Below are 17,774 nucleotides of genomic sequence, written 5' to 3'. Positions count from 1 at the left end.
TAGAACACTTTTTGCATTTTTAGATTTGTAAAAAATATTGTTCTGTACAATTTATTAGCTTTTTTGCCCCTGGGGACCTCAATTTTGGTCCCCACGGTGACACGAGTCCCCATGTGTTGGTGTGTATTCAGGTTTAGGTCCCCACCGGGATATACAAACATGAACACACAGACACACACACACACACACACATATTATCATCATCTCAGATACAGAGATGTTTTAACTTCCTACCTGTAATCACTGGCTTTTAATCAGGAACTCACCGTTCAGCTAGACAAAAGACTTTTGCACTTGTTACCAGCCCCAGATGCAATCAGCAGATTTTTTTCTCCGATTTTCTGCTATGATTTTTGGCGAAAACTTGATCATGGAATTAAATATTGTAGTATGTGTTAAGTGGAGCCTTGAATACAACACTCTTAGAAGCTAAAAACAATGATCAAGTTCACCAAACTATTTGTGACCCTGGACAACAAAACCAGTCTTAAGTAGCACAGGAACATTTTTAGCAATCGCCAAAAATACAGGGTATGGGTAAAAATGACAGATTTTTCTTTTATGCCCAAAATCATTAGGATATTAAGTAAAGATCATGTTCCATGAAGATATTTTATAAATTTCCTACCGTAAATGTATAAAAACTTTATTTTTGTGAGTGGATGGCCTGCTACAGTGCACCTGATTAACAACTTCAAAGGCGATTTTTTCAATATTTTGCTTTTTTTGTACCCTCAGATTCCAGCTTTGTAAACAGTTTTTGTTCCGCCACATATCAATAGAAAGCTTATTTCTTTCACAATGCAAACACAATGCAAAGACTGCCTCAAAGTAACTTACAGTATATTGCCATAACACAAACCAGCAGTCACTCTCTCTCTCCAGCATACAGCACTGTTTCATACATGCTGGACAAACCACCATCATGTGCACGCAAAATTATTTTAACCATGCTTGTGGGACAGACCAACCACATCCATGAATTATTTAACTAATGCAAAAGTCCTGATCGTATTTGATTAAAAAAAGCTCAGATCAAACCTGTTTTGTAAACAAAATGGTCTATTTGCATGTTGCATTGTACCACTGAAATTGCGTGCATGTGATATTCTGTGTATTTAAAGAGGATTTGCCCTCCTGCAGATCCTGAAGTTGCTTAGCAACAGCTGTTAGTGGTCTTCACGAGGTGTTGGCTTTTTTGCTGGACAGTGCTTAGAGGATCTCCCTTCACTAAATACCAATAAATGGAGCTCACGGCATCTCTTTTGAGAACACTTAACATACACTTATCCGTATGGCAGGGGTGAACGGCCTTTTTATTGAGTTTAACAGCACTGTCTGCTGTTACCTTTCTGAAAATACTGAAGTAATTACATAAACCAGGTCTAGCGTAATCACCTAAATAGACCACAGGGCATTTAAGATACATTTTATCTGACTGACTGTATGTGGATGCATCCGCCTATGAATGTTTGTGTTAAGGTGGTTTTAAACTCCAGTGACACTGTGAAGGTTTAAAATAAACCTTCAATCCAGTTGAATTTTGGAAAAGCCCATGCATATAATGTATATGCACAGAACTTATAGAATGTCTTTACAATGCCAGACATCAACATATATAGTGACACAGATCATTAAAGCACATACGTCAAAGTTTAGTGACTACTGGTGTTTGGACAATGGAACAATGAGCTTTTCTTTTGAAATGCCTTAATGCTAAAATTCAAATATGTTGGGGTGTTATTTATTTATAATTAAAAAAGATAATCAACATGGAGTAACATACTGCAATTATCAGCATGCAATGACATACTGATGTAATAAGTCATGAAATCAGAAGCCTTCCCCTCACCAGTGTCGTCACTGGAGATATATGAGACGTGATATTACCAGCTAAAATGTTAATGGTACAGTGACAAAGAACTGGAATGTAAAACATGAAAGCAGTGATGTTACAACACATAGTACTTATCAAAGAACAATGGCAGATACATTAACAGAAGTGTATTGGAAATGATGATTACATTAGACACACCTACATGCATTTAGGGTTGGTGCGAAGAAACAATCCCATGTCGTAAACAAGAACTTCAAAATTAAAGACCATAAAAATGTCCCACCCATAGGAGCAGCATGTGACACCCATAAAAAAACAAGACTTGTAGATCAGGACAGGTAAGAGTTTGTGGTCTGTTTATTGTAGTGGTTCTGGCTCTGGGAGAAAATTTGGCGGGTTTTTTTGTAACTATTTTTAGAAATATATAAATATATTTGTTTCCTATTTTATGTCTTTTAAATTTAATCATGTGGCTTGTCATGCTGTTAGTCTTTCACATTGCTGTTGGATGACTGTTGGAGCCCCAGACGTTTAAATATTCTCAGAAAAGGCTTAGTCATGTGGAAGCGCCTTTTCTGAAATATACACTGCATATTTGCTTTGAAGCTGCTGGCTGGGCAAACGTTTTTCACCAGAGCCCACGTGAGCTGACTGCTGCTCCAGCGGTGCAGAGGAAGAACGGGATGTGAGCTGACCTACATCATCCGGAAGAATGCTGTGATGTTGACATTCCTGCACGCTGTGTCTATTTGCTAGAAAACCCATATCATAGCAGCCATAAACGGTACAGACAGAGATTGGCTTGTTTATGAGATTGGACATAACGTTTGTGCAGGCACTGGTCATGTTTGTTTGTGTGGTGTGTAGTTGTTTGCTCTCCAGGCTGTAACGGCACAAACTGGGAGCAGGCCCAGACTCTGCAACACCCCTTCGGCATGCCGGCTTATGTCCACCCCCAGCTTCCTCCATCCACATCCAGCGCTTGACAACCTTTGAGAAACTGAAATTCGAAGAAGGCATCGCCTCCTTTTTGTGTGGCTCTAAGATTAGATGTTTGGACTGTGGTCACCCACCTCTTTTGTTTTCTTTTTTTTATTCAGGCGATGGCCTTGAGGGTAGCTGTCAGAGATCACTGCCCTCCATTGTTTGGAGACACCAGGGGAGCCAGTTTTGCTTAGACAAGAGCGTTTGGATGTGATGTGCCAGGATCAGCCAGAACCCTATTGTGACTAAGATGGCTGGCACAGAAACCCTAAAAGTAGCAGCACTTGAGATAAATGGGAGATGGAACCAGTGCCTGGTTAAAGGGATAGTTCACCCAAAAATAAAATTTCTGTCATCATTTATTCACTCTCATGTCATTTAAAACCTATATGACTCTTTTTTTCTGTGGAACACAGATGAAGATATTTTGAGGAACGCCTCCGTGGTTTTGTGTCCATACAATGGAAATCAATGGGGTCCGATGTTGTTTGGTTACCAACGTTCCTCAAAATATCTTCTTTTGTGTTCTGCAGAAGAAAGAAAGTCATACAGATTTGGAATGACATGTGGGTGAGTAAAAGCATGACGCATGCTCTCGCGTCAGCGCTCTCAACAGAGTCGGAGGTGTGAAGATGGGCAGAGTTCTGACACGCCCGCTCAGCCTCACACAGGTTTTAAGGTGTTCATTCATGTCTCAGAGGCAGTCACAAACCGATTAGCGCTGCGCTCTTCACCGAGACCGACTCCTTATTAACCAAGCAATGCTCAGATCAATAGAAGTGCGTAAGCCAGAGAAGATTCTCCGAGACCGATTTCAAACAACTGCCCGGACTGTCCAGAGACTACATTAAAGCACGTGGAAGGACATCTCACTCAATTCCTAACACGCGAAACAACTCGTTCAGCTAATTGCTTGCAGCTCCACTTTGAAGGGAGCATACTTGAAGAAAGTGGAGGTAATTGATTTGTGTTCTCCATCTTTCGGTTGGGGGCCTTTAGGTTTCTCTTTCTCTTTCATTATCTTGTCCCAGGATTTTAAAAGTTGTGATCGATTGTACTTTCAACTGTCTAAACACTGCTTTTTCATTGTTTTGTTTCTTATTTTCGGGAGTCTTGTGTAGGGTTGTTTGACAGTGAAGGAGTGTAATCACCACGTCAGGAACGCATACCATTCTCTCACTCATAGAGACGCAAATGGAGTGTTTGAGACTGTCAAGTTTTTTGTCTCTAAACACTTCCAACATTACGTTGCTTCTCGCACCCCAGTCTCACATCTTTATTTTACCTTCTTTATCTGAAGGTGTTTAGTATACTATAATACGTTTTGTAGACGATCACATATAGTAAAGTATATTGTACTGTACTGACAATCTTATTAATTATTCACTCTTATGTCATTCAAAACCTGACTAGAAGATATTTTGAGAAATGTCTCACTGGTTTTGTGTCCAGTCAATGGGGTTACCGACATTTTTCAAAATATCCTCTTTTGTGTTCTGCAAAAGAAAGTCATACAGGTTTGGAATGACATGAGTGTGACCCTTTATTTATATTTATTTGAATCCCTTCACACATTTCTTAGTACAAATCATAATCAAATAATGCTGGTTCTTAACTCAGGGCAAAATGAGAGTTTGCCTTTTTCTCTGTTTCTCTCTTTCTGTCGTATTCTGGCAAGCATCTCTAGCACACATGATGGAGTGAAGGTCATGTGTTGTATTAGCTCATAAAAAAAGAACAAGCCTTGACTCTATCCTCATCTGCTCTATCATACAGCCTCAGTAAGCTAACTTGACATTAAACAGATTTGATGCCCTTCCAGGGACCACTGCAGTGATGCTCGACATCTAGTGCCTTTTCCATTAAGACAAAATATGGCTTTGTACTGACTTCTTGGGGAAGGCTATAAGGTGTTCTTACAAGGTCTGTCAGTAAAATATACGTAATTGCAAGAAATGATCTAATGCAGTCGCTTCAAGGAAAACAACATAACAGGCCTGTGTAGTTACAAATGTGTGCATTTGACACAAATTTTAGTGTACTAAAGATGACTTCGCCATATGTGAACACTGGACCAGAAGCACTTACAGTTTCATTTTTATTTTTAAGACATGTATAATGAAATCTTAAAGATATTCGTTTATCAATTTTCTGTTGTGTTCAATTACATTATCTAACATATAACAATATTATTGGCTATTTCAAAAATCCAGTCGTCCACTAATGTCCCCTTTAACAGAATTCCATCCTCGCACATTTCAGTTTTAATTGTGACGGCTCTAAATCTTTCTAAACATCTCTCCACCTTTAATCTACTGCTGTGACGGATGGAAATAGATTTGTCTTTTTGATCTACTATAGCTAGTCCGTAAAACACGCACCCACATGTACACTTAATCTCGAATAAGAAGTTAAATCAAAGTTATCTCCACCCTCACATGTATACCCCCGATCTCACTCATGGCCCACTGAGAGTCATCAAGTCTATTACAGCTCTTGACTCAGAACTTTAAAGGACTGAAATGATTCAGCAGCTGATTCATTCAGAGTAATTCTGGATGATCTGGTTTTTTTTGAAGCTCTGTCATGAATGTTGCTATTAAATAACAAGGACTGTAGTAATATATAGTGTCACTAGAGATTATGGGTGTTAATGATGTTAATGGTGATTGCCAAGCAGTGTTGGGTGTAACTAGGTACTAAGTAATTAGTTACTGTAATTTAATTACTTTTCCCTTTAAAAAGTAAAGTAAGGGATTACTCTTAATTTTTCTGTAATTTAATTACAATTACTTTTGATGTAATTGAACTAAATACTGTGTAATGTATACAATAGTGGAATTGACATTAAAATTCAAAGTCTAACTTTAAAATGCACGCATTAATGTATCTCTCTCACATTTGTAATACTTAAGTCAGTTAATAAGAGTACTTTATGTAGTTTTATATTATTTATTTGAATTAATTAAGAGTCGTTTCGTGTCTATGCTTGAATCACTTAACTAATCAAGGTTGATAGGATATAGAAAGTAATTAGTAATAATTAATTAAATACTTTTTGGAGAGAGTAATTTCTACAGTAATCTAATTACACTGTTGAATATGCAATTAGTAAGTAGTAATCAATTCCTTTTTCTGAATAACTTACCCAACACTGTTGCCAAGGCAGCTTTTACTATTATTACTTCTTGCATTGCCATTTAGTTTTGCTACTCGTGCTGTAGATGTGTTTTGTTCTATTTGTGTGCTCCAAATGAGCTAGAAACCAGAGTATCATAGAGACTAGGTGAGGGGGTGTCTCTTTCACTTGGCCCAACACGCAACCACTAAGCAACCAACCAAAAACAACCTAATAACGCCAAAGCAACCCACTAAAATCCATTTAGACCACCTTAGCATCTCTCTGGCAACAACCCACATCTTTTTGGGGGATTTCATGTATTGTATTCAATGCAATTCTGATACAATAAGAGACACTAAGCACTGTTTCGTTGCTGTCCTTCTGAAACCTCGGATGTACAGATTTGCTGTTTTTCAGGATATGGAAAAACACTGTACATTTTACATGATTAAATACTGCGTTGTCCGAGTTGACAAGCACTTCTTAATACTTTTTATTGGTTAGATATTTGCAAAACCCAGTAACAAACAGAAAGGGTAACTAATAATAATGATTTATGGCAACAACAAAAAAAATCACGAAATATGGAGATACAAGGTTTTAGAAGGAAAGCAGTGATATATGTGACCCTGGACCACAAAACCAGTCTTAAGGAGCACGGGAACATTTGTAGCAAAAGCTAACAATACATTGTATGGGTCAAAATTGTCGACTTTTCTTTTATGCAAGTAAAGATCATGCTCCATGTAGATATTTTGTAAATTTCCTACCGTAAATATATCACTTTTTTTGCACCCTCAGATTCCAGCGTTTTAAATAGTTGTATCTCGGCAAAATATTGTCCTATAACAAACAATACGTCAATGGAAAGCTTATATTTATTCAGCTTTTAGATGATGTATAAATCTCAATTTTAAAAAATGTACCCATAAGACTGGTTTTGTTGTCCAGGGTCACATACAGTCTGTATAGCCTCGAGTATTTAGTTAACTTCACATCAGCTTTGTTGTACAAATACACACATGCGCATACACACACACAACTACAGAGACAACACCAGATTGCCTAACAGGTGTTTCCTGCCTAATGTGACACTTATTGAATATAAAACTGATGAAAGAGACAAACCAAAGCTTTTCTCTCCTAATTGCCCTCCCACCCCCTGTTCGAACAGGCCCACACTTTTGCATAATTGTTTTTTATACACATGAACCCTTGGAGAACGTGTCTGTTCTTTCCGAGCAGGTGTGACCTTTTCCCTGATGATCAGAGATAGCCTCTGGCCACACCTTTTACATAAACTTTACTCGCTGTCACAGCAGACTAAAACAAAAAACACACACACAAACAAAACCGGGGTAGCACGTTCGCAGTGTCTTGCTTCAACGTGTCTGTTTTGCAACCTCGCAAGTTTTCCTGCACAACTTTCACACGTTCACCCACTCAACTGTCTCACGGTGCATCTGATAAACCTCACACGAACTCTGCTCACAGCTTCATTTGTGGAGAAATGGAGAAGCCCCAAATAAATATTGTTTGTTTGCTCACCCTCAAGTTAAAGCTACATCAAACAGGGCCGGAAGCTTACTGTCTTTAAAATGAAAAAGTAAAAATGGCAAAAGTGAAACGTGCTGTATTCTGTATGTATCTCAAAAGCCATAAAGACCAACAGAACACACCAAAATGAACATTTTCTAAAAATGTGATTTCTTTTTAGATTTTTTTGGATCTTTTACTGGCTTGGTTGTAGTGTTTCTTTGTAGTTTCGTTCCATAGGAGAAAGTCATACGGGTTGGTCTGGCATGAGGGTGTGTATATGATGGCAGAATTTGCTTTTGTTGGGTAAAACAATCCTGATGGATCGAGAATAGGAGGTTCTAGAATGACTGAATAGCATCATTTGTTATTACATACTGTATCTTCTATTCAAGTGTTACAGACTATGCTTAGGTTAGTCCCAGACTTAAATGCATGTTTAGAATGTTTTAACTGAAAACAACTTGTATTATATCAGCCTTTTGTCATAAGATGTGCACCAGTAATGTTTCAAAAAGGCATGTTTATAAAAGCTGTTTATAAAAGCTTACTAGACTAACTAAACTTGTTGTTGTCATGTTTACATTGGAATGCAGTCAAAAGTTTATTCAGGCTATCTCAGAAAGTTTTCATAGTAATACAGTATAAATAGGTGAAGTAGGTGTATAAATATATCTGGAGGGTCATCCAAATGGGGCATGGTGTCCTTGTTGTGCCAGATAAGTTCAGTTCTGCTCTTGCACACGTGCCAGTAGGTCCAGAGACCACGTGCCAACTGGCCATTAACTTTTCTGCAGATCGACTACAGTATGTCACACATCCATGGACCTTGAAGACACCTGATGCTTGCATGTGGGTGGATCGGTCACTCCAAAGGTGTGACCTAATGCTGGATTTATAGCAGCGGTAATGAGGCATGGTACGCATCAGGTGCACCTCATGTCATCACACCCTGCCAGCGGTGGTCCGTGTCTGTGCCTGTCCTCCTGGCCACCTGCTCCTGTTGTGACTCTGGACCTGGGCCGGCAATAATAGGGCCAGAGGGCTGATAATTGGAGGGTGGACAGATCCTCTTTTGCTACAGTGGGGACTTTTGGTTGGCAATGGAAATCCTTAACTGCCATTTAAATAAAAAATAATAATTGCTTGTGGAGAGGTTTTTTGAGTGTTTTGAGCAAGCAACCTCGCAGATGACCCTGCTTTGGTGCTTTATTGAACTTCAAAGAAGTTCTTGTCTAGTGGAATAAATTCATTGATTTGATCAGCCTGTATATTTCTGCATCTTTGGTTAAAAATATTAAATACTGAAAATTGAGGGACCTATGTGTGGATTTATTTAGTGCAGTTCATTTTTATGTCTTCTTTTGAGCATGTTTTTTTGCTGTCTACCCAGGAACAATGTGTGCAGATTCCTACTGATATGCAAAGTTTGCAAATTTAAGATACAAATTTAATTGTCAGTCCACATTTTCATTTAATTGATTAGCATGTCCTTAGTCAAGGGAGAGTTTCAGCATTGTAGTAAGAATTCACTCCAGGTGAGTGAAACGTTCAACCGGCTCTTTGAGAGTTCTGCAAAAAATGTGGAAGAGCAAAAACGTGTTGGGTGGGGTTGGTATTTTTCTAGGTGTCATGAATTAAGAAATCAACTTTAACCTGAGCTATTTAAAAGCTCCTCCTACTCAAATGAACATCCTGTAAGTGTCAGAACTGAAGACGTCCTTGTTACTAAAATTACAACTTTTATTGACACCAGGCCCAGCGAACGCCAGGTCCTGGAATGTACCTATCAATGACGTCATTGATAGGTTGAACACCGCCTCCACTGAAGAATATCAACAACTTCTTCTCTAGCCCCGCCCACTGGTTCGTGAATTACTTTAGCCATGTACACATAGTACACACTCCCGCATTTGTGATGATTGACAAACTGGTTACCATATCGACATATTTTTCGGCTAAAGACTTGTTTTGTCCGTCAGTTAAACCAAACTACTGCTGATAGACGTGCCGTGTTGTCGCTCATTTGCAGTGTTGCCATGTTCGTTATTAATAAGTGCTTGTTGTTTGGTCTTAGATCAAAAAGCCTTGGCACTTAGGTCTTAATAAATGGTCAGTTGCAGATTTTGAGATTTTTTGGTCTTATAAAATATATAATCACTTAGCGTTTTAAGGTTCATTTTCGGGCTTTTCAGGCAACCCTGTCACTTTAACGAAGGGCTCTCGAGAGCGACTATCCCCGTGTCATATGTGCAAAAGTGAGGACTTCTTTCACTGTTATTTTTGTTTAGAGCGACCAAGCAACAAACATGCAACATATTGTGCAGCGCCTGGTTGTGGAAGAACACAGTCACTTCCTTTGGATTCTGATATTAGGAATGCGTGGTTGAAGTTTACTTTTAAAGACATTCCAGCTCACGTGGGTGAAACATTGAGCGTTTGTTCGCTTCATTTCATCGTGGATTCCTTTGTAAACAAGGCACATGTCCATGCTGGATTTGCAGAGAGACTGAGATGAAAAAGCAATGCTGTGTCGTCAATATTGAATCCGACCGGAATCTTTTGTGAGTAAAAATATATGTACGATGCATCACTATTGCTTTGTTAGAGATCGCTTTATATGTCCTGATTTTGTGTAAACTACGTGTCTAACCAAGTTTAACAGAAGGCTCCAACTAAGCATGTAGCCTGTCAATGAGACACAGAAATCTATATCACAGGGCTCACTGTTGTCTTTTGGAACTGTTATCCAATCATAGCAGTGGGCGTTTACTTCCTAGTCTTCAATGTGGCCCGCCCTTAAAAACCGAGCGTTTCTTGAGCCAGCCTCAAAATATTACTTATTGATGTAGATGTTTTTGAATGTAAAACCACGCGAACGTCATAAGTAGACCTCAGACATCAGTATAAAATATTTAAAAAGGCCAGTTCAGGATACCTTTAAGTAACTGAGGTGCGGGTGAATGCTTGAGGTTATTTTCGTTACTAAATAAAAGATGGAGGAGATGGATAGGATTGTCGTAAAATACTCCAACCAAACCTATATCATCATCGTTAGAGTTTAAATAAACTAATGCCAATGTCAGTGAAAAATGGCCGTCCGGATGCTCAACTATGGCAGACGTTAGCACAGTGGCTCTGGGTCTCTGTGTGTGACAGCTGCAGTGTGTTTTCTTTAACTTAAGTAAGACTAAATGTGCTTCCAGCTATAGAGATAAGATGCGGTTTTTCTTTGCTGTGTAAACACCTGATGGTCTAAACCTATTCGTCAATGTAAGACAGAAAATATAGTGAACACAGAATCCATGGAGGATTTTAAAATGTTGAACATTGGATGTTTAATGTTAGTCATGATACCAGGTGGGATTATACTGGGCTACGTTGTTTTTGTTATCCCTGTTGAAAAAAACAACATATGCATATGGTATGTTTGAAGCATGGTAGCTGGTTATGTGCTGGTCCTAAGCAACTTGCTCTTGCTCAGGACCAGCTCATAACCAGCTCAGGACTAGCATAAACCAGCTAAGGACCACCACATGACCAGCTTAAACCAGCTACAGTACCATGCTTCAAAACATACCTAACCAGCACATGCTGTTTTTTTCAACAGGGATACTTTTGATTAGTTCATTTGAATTGTTTGGGGCCCAAAATGCTTGGACTTATATTTTATAAATCAACTTTCATGTGAAAATGCGAGTTTTATACATTAAGCACATCATTTTTCACACCATGTGATCTCTCTGATGGGTTTGCATGAGAGGTATGTTTGAATGGTCCACTTTTATGTGGGTTGCTTTAAGCGATAGCATGTCTGTCCTCTGAGAGGTTTTAAGAGTAAAACGTTCTCTTGAAGATCACACGTCATCCTTAAGAGGCCTTGGAGTTTGTGAAGTGTCCCATTTCTGAAGTTGAAATCTCAAGCTCTGCTCTGAAAAAGCAAGGCCTGGTTTTCATGTGAAAACATTGTTACCTTTTGTTTTTTGTTTGTGTGTAATGGTCTAATTAACCCTCTCACATTTAGCCCCCGTAGGCAGAACTGCACTAGATATTGTATAAAACACACTTACAGTACACAAACACGCATACAGGCCACACCTGAAGTTTACATGCTTGTATTTCATAGCATATAATTAACCCATTCTTCGTCCTCTTTCCGAATGATTAATACGTTGATCTTTTACTTAAACTGAAAGTTTATAGGTTATCAGAGTTTCTCACAGGACATCGGATCTGTACTGGAGTCTGGTGTAAGAATAGGCTGGATAATGCAGTAAGAGGGAGTGGTCGATAGACATATAGGGCTCCCACAATGCACCTCTATTGATGAAAGGAGTTCACCTGACATTTCTCAGAATGGGCAAGAACGTCAGAGAATCCATTATTCTAGATGTTTGTGTGTGGTTCATCTATCAAAAGGCTAACGTGTTTATTTATAGCTGCATAGTCAACAACCTGAACTGAACTAGTCTGAGGATGGAATCTCAATATGGATTTCAATACAACATATAGTAAGATCGGAAAATTAATGCTCTGGATAATATTTTGAAATCCCCTGTAGTGTGTTCCTGTGGGTTTATGTTTCCGAGTATTCCATTTAGGCCTATAGTTTTAGACAGCATAGTGACCATTTTTATTCATTCAATTGTAGTATTTGACATAATACTTTTGTACATTTGTAACAAAATGTTTCTGAAAATGGCTTCTAGAGGACATATATCCTGACAGAAACAAATACGCTCCTGAAGGCAACGCTGTTTTAAAAAAAGGTTATAAAATAAGTATAACCAACAGAAGAAGCTAACATATAGGCTACCCTAGGGTTAAAGGTGGAGATTTGACTCGTGTAAAATGTAAATCTGCATCCTGCAAGTTTAAAGTAAACAATGTTATCGTCCATTGAGGCATGTACAAGTAGTTGGTTCTTAAATTACTAATCCATTAAACCTGTGGGCGCGTTCTCATAACACCAGTGTTTGAATGAGAGATGATGTGGTTCATAAGTGAGTGAGAGAGAGAGAGAGAGAGAGAGAGAGAGAGAGAGAGCTGTTACAGACCCTTAAAGACACTTTATGCTGTAGTTTTACATCACTGCATGGAGCAGAGGTTGGAAAAGTGAGTAGATGCAATTTTTTCTCACACTTTCTATCATGCTGATTGTTTGTGAAGGATGCAAAACATGTTTTGCCTTTGTGTGAATAGCGCTTTTAGTCCGATTTGTTTGTTGATGATAGAGGTTTCTGTTTACTCATCTCGAAAGTTTCACCATGACTGACAGCAAAACTGTAAAAACGTTTAAAAAAACATGCAAGCTCAGGTGTCTCAACCTGAGACATGTAGCGAGTTTATTTTTCAACCACATCGTCAGTTGCCTAATCGTTTATACGTGAATAATTGTAATAATTGCCGTTTTAGTGATATTAAAGTCCCAGTGAACTTTTTTTTCCTAAAATATTGCAGCGTTTATAGTAAATAGCTTATTAATGTGGGTCATTTTCTTTTTAAAATTCATGTACCCTCATAATCTTCAGTTAAAATCTGATAATGCACTGCCGCCCTGAAATGACTATCCATCTCAAATGACGTAAGTTAGACGGCTTGGGCGGAGCATCCGTTAACTCCTCCCCTTCAACTGTCAGCCTGCTGCCAGTTTCATTTCAAAATGCAACGGCTGTTTTTATACTTTTTCGCAGTGAAAACGCAAGCCACGCCCATAAATTTTCTCCCTTGAAATTTCTTTTCACTCGGAAATGCGTCAGAATACGAAGTAAAAACGATCGCAACTTCCGGTTCACGGGGACTTTAATGATAATGCTGGTTTGGTGTTGATGAGGGGGTGAGTTTTACTGATGCTTCTGCGGAAATACTGCATAAAAATCGTTTAGGAAACACTGTGGCAAAATGTGATCGTTTGTCATGGTAGCATTCAATCGATAAATATTGATTTTTTAATATTAGTATTTGACACTTTAAGATTCTGTCATTCCCAGCTGCTCTATGAAAAAGCGTTGCATCGAAAGTTTGTTACACAGCGCAATTAAATATTTCATGGTACGTTGAAGATCTGAGGTATGAAAAACCTAATAGTGAAAGTCACTGTAGCATGACTGTATAAATGGCTGCTCAGCTGGTTCGAGTTTACGGACTCACTTTGTGTTTTATAGTTTTAAAATGAAGAACAAGCTTGATATTTGGGTCTGAGGGTGAGTAAATAATAACAGAATTTTCATTTTTGGGTGAACTATCCTTTTAACAACAAAGATAAAAAAATCAGTTGATGGTTTTGCAGTAAAACCAATGTGTGGTTGTATGTTGTTCATAAATGTGGTTTATACAGTATGTCATTACTTTGTTGAGAAGCATGACCTGGTAAGACCCGAAACATCATTCTTACCTGAGCAGGCTGTTGTTCAGCTCATAAATGCAGGCATTAATTATGGATTTATTGCTGTCCTTGCCTGGACGCTGCTGCTGTGTCACTATGCAGATCTCAATTATTCATGAGCTCTAGGATCGGGCTACTGGAGGTGCGCTCATGCAGGACGGTGCAGTTTACAGATTATTTCTCTTTCAGGACCAAATCATCCGGTTCTGTTTAATGCAGCATTTTAATGACTTGCTGCCCATTTTCCATTTAAAACTAAGACTAATAGCAGTGAATGGTGACATTTCTGTAATGAGGATGTTGAGCGTGTACTTACACTCGCTGTCTCTGATATATGTTTGTGTAGGAAACTTGGAATATCCAGTTCACCCCCGAGTGTACCAAGTTAATTATAAGCTTAAATAAGTACAATGTCATTGTGAAGAGGCACTTTATTTGGTGTTGTAAATAGATGTGTCGTCCTGTATTGCACACTTCAGGCCTGAAGAAATGATATGTCATTCTTTGTTACAAATGACTGACACTAGAGTGACTTGATTTTTTACACATTTCATTTTGCTAAGCAGATGTCGACCTATGCGGTTAGTTAAAGCTGCACAAGTTTTTAAATTTAAAAATAAACAAGGAATAGTTACGTGTACAAGTGCATAAAATTAAAAAATCTGTGTTGAAAACTGTTTTCTTGCCCCGATTCTCAACTGTAAGGTTGTAAATAATGAATTATAAGTTGAACTGTCAGCTTCGATTTTGCTGAAAATGTAAGAATGTTATTCGACTCTATCGCACATAATAATACATTTTTACAATTTAATACTGTAAACTGTGATGACAAAAGTTACGGATGCATCTTTAAAGATCTAATGTGTTATTTACCGGAGGATCTACTGACAGAAATGCAATGTAGTATACATAACTATGTCTTCAGAGGTGTTTTTATGACCTTCGAATGAGCTATTTTTATCTACATATACCGAAGGTCCCCTTACATGGAATTCACCATGTTGTTTCTACAGTAGCCCTAAACTGACAAACTTCCCTACAGATTGCATTTCTTAAATACGTTATTTTTTACTATGGGGGGGCTACCCATAATACCTGAATATGATGTGTAAACACAGGCGGTAACGTTAATATTCTTAGCATTACATCACTTCATCAGTGCCATGATTTCAGAATGAACTTGATAGTTAAAATGTATCATGGTGTACTATAATGTCAAAAGAGCAAGAAAAATCCAGATTTCCATGTTTTAGCCCTGTTTTAATATGTAGGATGCATGCATAAGATCATAAGATGATGTTGTGTATGCTAATAAGAGCGTGTGCAACGTCTTTTGTTTACGTGTAGCGCCCGGTGCACATACGCCCTGTTGACTGCAGTAGTGATGTGCATAAATAGCTGCCGGTCTGCTGTACTCAGACACTAGCAGAAGGTCACTCTATTGATTCAGTCCCGCACTGCAGCCTTTGATTACCGGGTCTGACACACCACCGCAATCTGTAATGCATTGTATATGCTCCGCTCAGAAATCCATAATGGGTCTCTATATTCCGCCCTCATTCATAATGAAGGATAAGCACTGCCTGCATTCCCCTATCTGTCAGATACTCCCATCCGTCAGCCTCGTTTTACATGCACAGTGAGTGGCACATTATTCCGGCTCCGTAAATGCTTTGCTTTTAAGATATGCCGTGGCTGGCCGTGGGTGCGCCGTGTGTATTAAGTTAAGATTGTGATACGAGTGCAGTTCAACTGTGATTGCTCATTTAAGTCAATAAATGAATGTACAAGCGTTCTCGAGTCGAGCGAAAGTCACAACGCAGGTTTGTGCGTGCCTGTCACGGCTTGTCCCACGCCGCTTTTCAGCACCGACCCTCAATCTGCGCTGCCACGGCGAAATGAATTATTGTGAGCCGTGAGTTCGTCGTCTGAATTGAATGTGATGAGATAAAAAAGACAGAGTGCCGTACATAATACAAAGACAATAAAAAGACAACATGTCTTTCTGTTGCTGTTCCTATGGCCTCTTTACACAGCAAAGGCGGCACAGAAACCGAATCTGAAGCGGCATAAGTGTGTATTTACACAGAACGTTAATGCGGCTCTAGAGCGGCATAAATGCATTTACACAGGAGTTAAAATTATGCGAAATAATGCTGAACATAACCACAAAAGCACTCTTCTAACAATATGCTAATAAAATAATGCCTTAAATTAAACGATATAAACTAAAAAAAAAATTCTGACATTAATAATAACAATGCATACTTTAGGATAAAAGCAATGTTAGGCTATAAATGCAACATTTTGCATTTATAAATGAATTTCCTAGCTAACAAACACTCCATAGAAATGTGTTATTATCGGGCACCTCAACGCATTTTGAAAGACGCCAAAAGTTGTTTTAAAGTGCCAGAAAGTCACTGTCACCAGGTAAATGAACAGTTCCGGTGTTACAGTAAATGTTACCAGATCGTTGTCATGTATGAAATATTGTCCTCAATGAGATGCTTTTGGATATATTATGTCCGACAAACCTAATATTTGAAGCCGTTTGAGACGCGGTAACACAGGTCTGCATGTGTTCGTGTCCCACGTATCGGAAGGTTTTTTCCTTAAGAAGGAGAGGAGCTAAAGGAGGAATTTAAACAATTCACGTCATGAGCTCAAATAAAAAAATCTGCATTCCGCGCACACACAGTCACAAACAATCATACTCCAAACATTTTTCTAAATTAACTTTAAAAAGAAACGAAATGAAATAAATGTAATTTGCCATTAAAAACTAATCTAAACTATTTTAATGGCTGAAAACACTCTCAAAATTTACATCATGCATTCAAACTGTGCCACAGCCTGAGTAAACAGCCACAGCACAAACAAAAATACTCCAAACATTTAAATCACTTTATGAAGAAATGAAACGAAAAATGTATGTTTGAATTATAAAAAATATCTCCGTTGTTATTAATAGCCTATAACAAATGTCGCTGTGTGTTTTTGGCGTCATCTTCACTCTCTCGCTTTCTGTTGACATGACAGTGACGTAGTTTAGAGCCGCTTTAATGCACCTTCATTTACACTAATCCTGAGCCGCATCAGAGTCGCCTTTGATACTAGGCTCTGAGGAGGGTCAGAGCCAGCATATTTTAGATCGGCTTTCGTGTGGCATTGCATCTTTACGCAGAAATTTAATCCGCCACAGAGACGCCTTAACTCGCCTGTGTAAAGACGCCATTAGAGCTTAAATGGTGCTTGCAACAGTAAGGTTGAGGGTTCCATATCGGGGTGCATTGAATATGTGTGTGTATAAAAATCTAAAGACCACTCCAGTTTTGCTTTAAATCGGCATTTCTGCTTGTATTAATTGTCATTTCAGTCAAGTGTCTTTTGAATCTCAACAGAATGCAACGATGCATGAAAGTTGTGAAAAATGTTAGTCTTATTCCATCATATAATCTTTTTTGAGCTATTTGAGCCTAAAATACATGAAAAAAATATACACTACTATATAGGTGTGTGTGTGTGTGCACGTATATAAGTATATGTGCGTGCGTGCATGTGTGTGCATTCATTGCAGTCAGATGCTGTGTTGACATTAACAGCAAATTTGTTAAACAATCAAAATTTGATAAGCATGCAAATAGTTCCATGGTAGAAGCTGCATTGGTGAGATGACCCTATTACTGTATATGATTGTGACTTTCATTACATCATTATTTTCGCTAGTTGCATCCAGTTATGACCTTAGAAAGGCACTGGCAAAATATAATAAGCATTTTAGTAGGTATTACTTTCTATTCCATGGTCACATGAAAGTTACAGGTCAACCTGAGTGCATTATACAGATGCAGTATCCTACACTGTGTTCTGTGCGTACAGAAAATTGGCATACTATTCATCATACTGTG

At 38.4% G+C, this 17,774-nt stretch overlaps 1 protein-coding gene across 4 annotated transcripts in view; it reads left to right on the top strand.

Moving 5' to 3' along the window:
• Positions 1–17,774, top strand: part of fut8a (fucosyltransferase 8a (alpha (1,6) fucosyltransferase)) — an 82,458-nt gene that overhangs the window by 30,884 nt on the left and 33,800 nt on the right. The window lies entirely within an intron of this gene.

The sequence above is a fragment of the Triplophysa rosa genome, linkage group LG10, assembly GCF_024868665.1.
Source record: "Triplophysa rosa linkage group LG10, Trosa_1v2, whole genome shotgun sequence".
Classification (NCBI taxonomy): domain Eukaryota; kingdom Metazoa; phylum Chordata; class Actinopteri; order Cypriniformes; family Nemacheilidae; genus Triplophysa; species Triplophysa rosa.
This window is presented reverse-complemented; position numbering and strand designations above follow the sequence as displayed.